Source organism: Salvelinus fontinalis, chromosome 2 (assembly GCF_029448725.1).
Source record: "Salvelinus fontinalis isolate EN_2023a chromosome 2, ASM2944872v1, whole genome shotgun sequence".
NCBI lineage: Eukaryota > Metazoa > Chordata > Actinopteri > Salmoniformes > Salmonidae > Salvelinus > Salvelinus fontinalis.
In genome coordinates, this window is record NC_074666.1 from 75,377,007 (window position 1) to 75,386,956 (window position 9,950).

The window sequence follows — 9,950 nt, forward strand, 5'->3', positions numbered from 1 at the left end:
ATGGAAGAGGCCATTTAGAAATGCACTGTGAAGCATAAACTAGGTCAATGTTTGGTTCTCTGAAATACTGCATTTTGATCTGTAAATCTCTATTCTGCATGGCATCTAAACTATACTGAACTAAAACAAATGACAATTTTACTGAGTTACAATTCATGAAATAAATGTAATTAGGCCCTAATCTATGGATATCACATTACTGGGCAGGGGCGCAACCATGGGTGGGCCTGGGAGGGCATAGGTCCACCCACTTGGGAGCCAGGCCCAGCCAATCAGCATGATTTTTTTCCCCCACAAAAGGGCTTTATTTCAGACAGAAATACTCCTCTGTTTCATCAGCTGTCCAGGTGGCTGGTGAAGACACCGGATGTGGAGATCCTGGGCTAGCGTGGTTACATGCCAGCAGCATACCACCCTGCATACCACTGCTGGCTTGCTTCTGAAGCTAAGCAGGGTTGGTCCTGGTCAGTCCCTGGATGGGAGACCAGATGCTGCTGGAAGTGGTATTGGAGGGCCAGTAGGAGGCACTCTTTCCTCTGGTCTAATAAAATATCCCAATGCCCCAGGGCAGTGGTTGGGGACACTGCCCTGTGTGTAGGGTGCCATCTTTCGGATGGGATGTTAAACTGGTGTCCTGACTCTCTGAGGTCATTAAAGATCCCATGGCACTTATTGTAAGAGTAGGGGTGTTAACCCCGGTGTCCTGGCTAAATTCCCAATCTGGCCCTCAAACCATCATGGTCACCTAATAATCCCCAGTTTACAATTGACTCATTCATCCCCCTCCTCTCCCCTGTAACTATTCCCCAGGTCGTTGCTGCAAATGAGAACGTGTTCTCAGTCAACTTACCTGGTAAAATAAATAAATAAAAAACATGTCTGCAGCTGTGAGGCCGGTTCAACGTACTTCCAAATTTTCTAACATGATGTTGGAAGTGTCTTATGGTAGAAAAATTAACATTCAATTATCTGGCAAGAGCTCTGGTGGACATTCCTGCAGTCAGCATGCTGATTGCATGTTCCCTCAAATGGAGACCTCTGTGGCATTGTGTTGTGTGACAAAACTGCACATGTTTGTGTCCTTTTGTCCCCAGCAAATGAGAAATGCTCACTAATAGGGATGTGAACCAATTTGTGCACAAAATTTGAGAGCATTTCTGGGATCTTTTATTTCAGCTCATGAAACATCACGTTACGTGTTTATATTTTTGTTTAGTATAAATCAAGATTGCTGTCTTGGTCTTTTTCAGAATAAGCTGTTTACCTCAATTTCTGTATCCTGTGTACAAGTGGAAGGACTTTTATTTATTTAACTAGGCAAGTCAGTTAAGAACCAATTCTTATTTACAATGACTGCCTACCCCCGGTCAAACCTGGACGACACTGGGCCAATTGTGCGCTGCCCTATGGGACTCCCAATCGCGGACTTAAGAGACTGCTTTGTTTATTTGGTTGGTAATCTTTTTTATCGGTAGTTTCGGTTTTCTACAGGTTTAATTGAAAATTAAAATGTTTTATTTGAAGTAGGCTACTTTCTATTATTTGCAAATTAAATGTGCGAATCCCGCTTACCGGACAACTGGCCATGTGAAACGAACTCGCCCAGAGCGTGGCAATACGACGGAGTTTCTCAAACCAGAAGCGCAACATCGCGAGACTTCCCAGCCGAGATTTGGGTTTTGAGAAGGAAAGAAATATTCCTTAGTTGTACATTTTCTCGAAATCTAAAGGCACAACCTAGATTCGAGCCAATGTCTTAAGTAGTGTAACATGTTATTACTCCAACATCGGGAAAGTGACAAACTGAAACGTTTTTATTTTCGTCAAAACTATTTTACATCAAAGGAGTGCCTTTGATTTGACTGCCTGCACATGCGTAGTTCGGCGCCAGACGACCATTAAAACCCGATGATGTGTTTCTACGCATGAGCTTAGCCAGGCAACGTCGCCTACAAGTGTAATCGGGGATAGTTTATCATATCTTCATACTGTACTGTCTTTGTCTATATGTTTTGAGACGTGGTTAGATTCAGAAAACACCTCTACGCTCCCATAGCTTCTGATTGGTGCTCCTTGATACGCCCACGTGCTTTACGTATCACTCTGACGTCACTTACATTATTTTTGGCCACATCTTAGGTTGTTATCCTGTCTAGTCTTCTTATCCTTATCCTGTCTACGTTGTTATCCTGTCTTGTTATCCTGTTAACTGCTTGGAAATATTTGGACAGAAATTCACCATGCTTCTTCGAACAGCTGTCCGTTATCTTAGTGCCCCAATACGAGATATTTTGAGACCCTCAACTACCACCTCAAACCGGGGCTATGCAGCTATCGCCGATGCTAGATCGGTGCTGGAGCATGAACTTGAAATGATCCGAACTGGTGGAAAGGAGAAAGAATAATCACGTCCAAGCAGGGTCATCATATCAACGTGGACGGTAGTCGTGGCGGTGAGTAGTCTGACGTTATAACGTTAGTTAGGGGTCAGCTCACCAACTTTCAATTATATTGATTTGCCTACCTATGTATTGCTGTCCTCAAGTGACATGAAAAACATATGGCAAAAGTTGGCACCGTGGAATTTAAGTCTAGTCTACCCACGTTGTCTAACGAGGTCGAACTTGTTGCATACAGACAGCTAGGAGTTGTAGCAAGCTAAGTTCGCTAGCAAGTTTACCTACTAGTTTAGTCTTGTTCGCCCCATCTGAACTTCGCGGAAATTCATTTCAGCCTGGTGGTGTTGGGGTAGCTAGCTACATGACCGAGACTTGAGACTGGAAGTTATACGTGTGCTTAGTGTTATCGTGATTTGTGGTGGCTGCTGGTGTTCTTAAACCCATATTTCTGCCACCAATGTAACTACTAAATTGTTACTGTTCACTTTTGTGTACCAGAGAAAGACTGACCCCTAGTGCTGATTTATGAATGGCTTATGGCATATCCTCTCGTGTACAGTTGGCACTCTTCTGTATTTGCCAGTAAGTACACAATGGCAGAAATCTCTCACTCATACTCCCCCCAGCAGTCATGCAAGGTCACTGTGGTAGTTGTTACTGGTAAATCAAGCTTTCTCTGGCAGTTGGGTCAGTATTGTTATGGTGTGCATGTCCTCTGGAGAACCTGGCTTATATATGCTTACCTATTGTTTCTCTCTCTCCCCATGCAGACATATTGAATTTCTGCGCAAACAACTATCTGGGCATCTCCAGCCATCCCCATGTAGTGGAGGCAGGGATAGATGCCTTGAAGAAGTATGGTGCTGGGCTGAGCTCAGTGAGATTTATCTGTGGCACACAGGTAACCTAAAGACTGCTTGCTCAAGTGTTTCTGGTGGTTCTGTGTGAGTTCACATTACTCTGTGATGGTGTCTCCTCTCATTCTCGTATTACCATATGATCCACAGGACATTCACAAAGATCTGGAGCAGAAGCTGGCTCAGTTCCATGAGCGTGAGGACTGCATCCTATATGCCAGCTGTTTTGACGCCAACGCAGGGCTATTTGAGGTTTGTGATTCTTGAATACATTAACATGTGATTAACTGTTTTTTATAATATTCTGTTGCGTGGTCTGTCTTTACAGTTTCTGTGCCACTGTATTAAACAGGCCTAAAGTAGTAATGCACTCTTTTTCTACATCAGGTTCTGTTGGGGCTTGACGATGCAGTTCTTTCTGACGAGCTGAATCATGCCTTGATGGGATCAGATTGTGTCGGGCCAAGAGGTTCAGATACAAACACATGGACCTGACTGACTTGGAGACCCAGCTGAAAGAGTCCCAGGTAAAGAGGGTGCTATACACGCATTGAAATAAGAATCTCCTTGAGGTGATTGTGGCATAATGACAGCAGGGTAAGGAGTAAGACAGGCATCCTCTGCTGTCCATCTTCCAGATAGAGGATTTCTAAACCCTGTCTTCCCCATCATAATACCTGCACTACCTTCAGCCATTACACATATTTCTTAGAATATGATTGCACAGTATCTTTTTTTAATTAAGGTCTCCACCTTTCATGAAGCTTATTATGCAGAATCCTCTTGAAATCCATGAAGCTTGAAACCATAGTGATGGGTAAATAAATAAAGGTTGCTGAATTGATTTTAGTGTTAATGGGCTGTGTTTGCATCACTGGTCATCATGGCTCCCTGTCCTCCTCAGTCATGTCGTCTACGCCTCGTTGTCACTGATGGTGTGTTCTCCATGGATGGTGACATGGCTCCATTGAAGGGGATCTGTGACCTGACAGAGCAGTATGGAGCCATGGTCTTCATTGACGAATGCCATGCTACAGGCATCATGGGCCCACGAGGCAGGTGAGTGACGGTACGGGTGGAGAGAAAAAAGGACAGATGGAGAAATTATGATAGAACTTTAATGATGTAATTATGCCTAGGCAAACTAAAAAGGATTATGGTTTCGTAGCCAATTATGTCGACTAATAGTGTTATTACATTTTGTTTGCAGGGGCACAGATGAGCTCCTGGGAGTGATGGACAGGGTTCACATTGTCAACTCTACTTTGGGAAAAGCACTGGAAGGTGCAGCTGGTAGGTTTCCCTCTGTTTTGACTCATATATGGAGTTGCATAACGGTACTGTATGTTCTCAATGCTTATGAAATGTCACTGTTGACAATGTAGGCTGTGTGATTGAACTCCATAAATGGATGACAAAACTAACTTGAACATTTACATTGATACAGGGCATTTAGAAAATATTCAGACCCCTTGACTTTTTCCACATTTTGTTGTGTTACAGCCTTATTCTAAAATGGTTTTTAAAAAACTCATCAGTCTACACACAATATCCCATAATGACAAGGCAAAAACAGATGTTTCTACAACTTGATTGGAGACCACCTGTAGTAAATTAATTTGATTGGACATGATTTGGAAAGACACACAACTGTCCATATAAGGTCCCACAGTTGACATTGAATGTCAGAGCAAAAACTAAGCCGAAGGAATTGCGGTCGAAGGAATTGTCCGTAGAGCTCGAGACAGGATTGTGTTGAAGCACAGATCTGGGGAAGGCTACCAAAAAATGTCTACAGCATTGAAGGTCCCCATGAACTCAGTGGCCTTCATCATTCTTAAATAGAAATTTAGAACCACCAAGACTCTTCCTAGAGCTGGTCTCCCAGCCAAACTGAGCAATCAGGAGAGAAGATCCTTGGTCAGGGAGGTGACCAAGAACCTGATGGTCACTCTGACAGAGCTCCAGAGTTCCTCTGTGGAGATGGGAGATCCTTCCAGAAGGACAACCATCTCTGCAGCACTACACCAATCAGGTCTTTATGGTAGAGTGACCAGACTGAAGCCACTCCTCAGTAAAAGGCGCATGACAGCCCGCTTGGAGTTTGCCAAAAGGCACCTAAAGGACTCTCAGACCATGAGAAACAAGATTATCTGGTCTGATGACACCAAGATTGAACTCTTTGGCCTGAATGCCAAGTGTCATGTCTGGAGGAAACCTAGCACCATCCCTACGGTGAAGCATTGTGGTGGCAGCATCATGCTGTGGATATGTTTTTAGCGGCAGAGACTGGGAGACTTGTCAGGATCAAGGGAAAGATGAACTGAGCAAAGTACAGTGAGATCCTTGATGAAAACCTACTCCAGAGTGCTCAGGACCTCCGACTGGGGTAAAGGTTCACCTCCCAACGGAACAACAACCCTAAGCACACAGCCAAGACAATGCAGGAGTGGCTTTGGGACAAGTTTCTAAATGTCCTTGAGTGGCCCAGCCAGAGCCCGGACTTGAACTCGATCGAACATTTCTGGAGAGACCTGAAAATAGCTGTGCAGCGACGCTCCCCTTCCAACCTGACAGAGCTTGAGAGGATCTGCAGAGAAGAATGGGAGAAACTCCCCAAATACAGGTGTGCCAAGCATAGCTTGTAGCGTCATACCCAAGAAGACTCAATGCTGTAATCGCTGCCAAATATGCTTCAACAGAGTACTGAGTAAAGGTTCTGAATACTTATGTAAATGTGATATTTCATTATATTGTTTTGGGGGGGGGGGGCTGTAACGTAACAAAATGTGGAAAAGGTCAAGGGGCCTGAATACTTTCTGAATGCACTGTATAAGGTGGATATGGGTTTCTATCTGTTTTCTCTCAGGTGGGTACACAGTGGGTCCTAAACCTCTGATTGACCTGCTGAGGCAGCGCTCTCGTCCCCCGTACCTCTTCTCCAACTCCCTACCCCCTCCTGTCGTGGGCTGCGCTACCCGGGCTGTCGAGCTGCTCCTCGCTTCCAATGAGATTGCTCAGTGTCGGGGACAAAACCATGAGGTGGGAATCGGGGGAGGGGACGGGGCCGCTGTTTTGGTGAATGTGGTAGACACCATCTAAGCTTATGGAACGGTTTAACATAGGAGCACGGACAAAAACGGATAAGCCTTTTTGTGTTGGTCTTTGTGAAAAATACGTATGAGCAAAATCATGAACAGGACATGTTTGAAAAGAGCAATTCAATCAATCAAATTCAATCAAATGTATTTATGAAGCCCTTCTTACATCAGCTGATGTCACAAAGTGCTGTATAGAAACCCAGCCTAAAACCCCAAACAGCAAGCAATGCATGTGTAGAAGCACGGTGGCTAGGAAAAACTCCCTAGAAAGGCCGAAACCTAGAGAGGAACCAGGCTATGAGGGGTGGCCAGTTCTCTTCTGGCTGTGCCGGGTGGAGATTATAACAGAACATGGCCAAGATGTTCAAATGTTCATAGATGACCAGCAGGGTCAAATAATAATAATCACAGTGGTTGTCGAGGGTGCAGGTCAGCACTTCAGGAGTAAATGTCAGTTGGCTTTTCATAGCTGATCATTCAGAGTATCTCTACCGCTCCTGCTGTCTCTAGAGAGTTGAAAACAGCAGGTCTGGGACAGGTAGCACGTCCGGTGAACAGGTCAGGGTTCCAAAAACGCAGGCAGAACAGTTGAAACTTGAGCAGCAGCACGGCCAGGTGGACTCGGGACAGCAAGGAGTCATCATGCCAGGTAGTCCTGAGGCATGGTCCTAGGGCTTAGGTCCTCCGAGAGAGAGAATTAGAGAGAGCATACATTCACACAGGACACCGGATAAGACAGGAGAAATACTCCAGATATAACAGACTGACCCTAGCCCCCCGACACATACATTTCTGCAGCATAAATACTGGAGGCTGAGACAGAAGTGGTCGGGAGACACTGTGGCCCCATCCGACGATACCCCCGGACAGGGCCAAACAGGCAGGATATAACCCCACCCACTTTGCCAAAGCACAGCCCCCACAACACTAGAGGGATATCTTCAACCACCAACTTTCTATCCTGAGACAAGGCCGAGTATAGCCCACAAAGATCTCCGCCATGGCACAACCCAAGGGGGGGCGCCAACCCGGACAGGAAGATCACGTCAGTGACTCAACCCACTCAAGTGATGCACCCCTCCTAGGGACGGCATGGAATAGCACCAGTAAGCCAGTGACTCAGCCCCTGTAATAGGGTTAGAGGCAGAGAATCCCAGTGGAGAGAGGGGAACTGGCCAGGCAAAGACAGCAAGGGCAGTTTGTTGCTCCAGTGCCTTTCCGTTCACCTTCACACTCCTGGGCCAGACTACACTCAATGATAGGACCTACTGAAGAGATGAGTCTTCAGTAAAGACTTAATGGTTGAGACCGAGTCTGTGTCTCTCACATGGGTAGGCAGACCATTCCATAAAAATGGAGCACTATAGGAGAAAGCCCTGCCTCCAGCTGTTTGCTTAGAAATTCTAGGGACAGTAAGGAGGCCTGCGTCTTTTGACCATAGCATACGTGTAGGTATGTATGGCAGGACCAAATCGGAAAGATAGGTAGGACCAAGCCCATGTAATGCTTTGTAGGTTAGCAGTAAAACCTTAATCAGCCCTTGCCTTAACAGGAAGCCAGTGTAGAGAGGCTAGCACTGGAGTAATATGATCATTTTTGGGGGTTCTAGTCAAGATTCTAGCAACCGTGTTTAGCACTAACTGAAGTTTATTTTGTTCTTTATCTAGGTAGACAGAAAGTAGAGCATTGTAGTAGTCTAAACTAGAAGTGACAAAAGCATGGATTAATTTTTCAGCGTCATTTTTGGACAGAAAGAATGACCTTGAGATTGACTAATCCCTTGTGCTGAAAAAGTGACAAGATTTGTGTTTATTCTGCATTAAACACTTTTGCTTGTTTCATCTCTTATCTGTAATGTGTCCTTCATAGGAGGTTGGTGGCACCTAAATTGGGGAGGATGGGCTTGTGGTAATGGCTGGAGCGGTATTAGTGGAATGGTATCAACCATTCCATTTGCTCCGTTCCAGACATTATTATGAGCTGTCCTCTGCTCAGCAGCCTCCACTGGTGTCCTTCCACACATGTTTATAGTTTCAAGAGCACTACATGTTTCCCAGAGAACCCAGTTAGCAACAATGAAAGTTGAAGGCATTGATACTGTATAAGGAACGAGTGTTATTTCTCTAATGTCTTTATTCTCTCCCTCTCTCGTAGGTTCAGAAACAAAATGACCGAGGCTGGGTTCACCATCTCAGGCTCTGACCACCCTATCTGTCCTGTGATGCTGGGGGATGCCAGCCTCTCTGATGGCTGATGACATGCTGAAACTAGGCGAGGCAACAGTTCAGGCTGAATATGAATGGAGCACAAGCAGATTTCAAGCATTATCAAACATTACAACACAATTTGTATATTGGTTTGAAATACTCTATGGATCTAAGGCACTGCATCGCAGTGTTAGATGTGCCACCAGAGACTCTGGGTTCGCGCCCAGGCTCTGTCGCAGCCGGCCGCGACCGGGAGGTCCGTGGGGCGACGCACGATTGGCCTAGCGTCGTCCGGGTTAGGGAGGGTTTGGCCGGTAGGGATATCCTTGTCTCATCGCGCACCAGCGAATCCTGTGGCGGGCCGGGCGCAGTGCACGCTAACCAAGGAAGCCAGGTGCATGGTGTTTTCCCCGACACATTGGTGCGGCTGGCTTCCGGGTTGGAGGCGCGCTGTGTTAAGAAGCAGTGCGGCTTGGTTGGGTTTCGGGTTGGGTTTCGGAGGACGCATGGCTTTCGACCTTCGTCTCTCCCGAGCCCGTACGGGAGTTGTAGCGTTGAGACAAGATAGTAATTTACTAACAATTGGATACCACGAAAAGGGGGTAAAAAAAATAAATAATAATAAATAGAAATACTCTATGGATTTTTTTGTCCACTCATTTTATAGAACTGAACTATTTTTGAAAAGCTTGATCAAAAAGATTTCTGTGGAATTACAAATGAGTGGACACACATCAACCTGTAGAGGGAGACAGATATACTCATTGATATTTTGTATTCAACCTAATAGGTTATTAGCTGCAAACTACACTGCTTGAATACAAGGACTGGGGAAAAAAATTCATTTGAATCAGGCCTCCAATCTGCCCTTTCTTGAAGAACTGTAGTCTTCAGTGTTATGTCTATCTACTACAAGTACCCATTATTCTGTCTCCCACAGGAGTGTATGTGATTGGGTTCTCCTACCCAGTAGTACCAAGGGCAAAGCCAGAATCCGCGTCCAGATCTCAGCGGCCCACACTGACCAGGACATTGACCGCGCTGTGGATGCTTTCATACAGGCAGGAAGCATGGAGTTCTGTCTTAAATAGAAGAACTCGTTGATCATTTTGCTGCCAATAAGCAAGTCTAAAAGACAAGGAGCTTGCAGAGTTTGGACTGCAGTTACAGGTTACACAGGAGGCCTATGAATGACAGTGCGACAAAGATAATTTATTACATACAGGGTAATGTGTTAGATGAAGCTCAATTGTGGTCAATACTATTTGTGTTGCGTTTGTGTTGCAGTTGAATGAATAAAATACCTTTGTTAACAAAACGTTGTTATTGTAACGACCCTGGGTTTATAAGCGCGGAAATCGATTCTGCCGCTCGAGCATGCTTTTG

The 9,950-nt window shown here is 45.3% G+C and overlaps 1 pseudogene; it reads left to right on the plus strand.

Annotated features, from left to right (window-relative positions):
• Nucleotides 1–1,703: 1,703 nt before the first annotated feature.
• LOC129826011 (2-amino-3-ketobutyrate coenzyme A ligase, mitochondrial-like) lies at nt 1,704–9,886 on the plus strand (annotated as a pseudogene).
• The last annotated feature ends 64 nt before the right edge of the window (nt 9,887–9,950 follow it).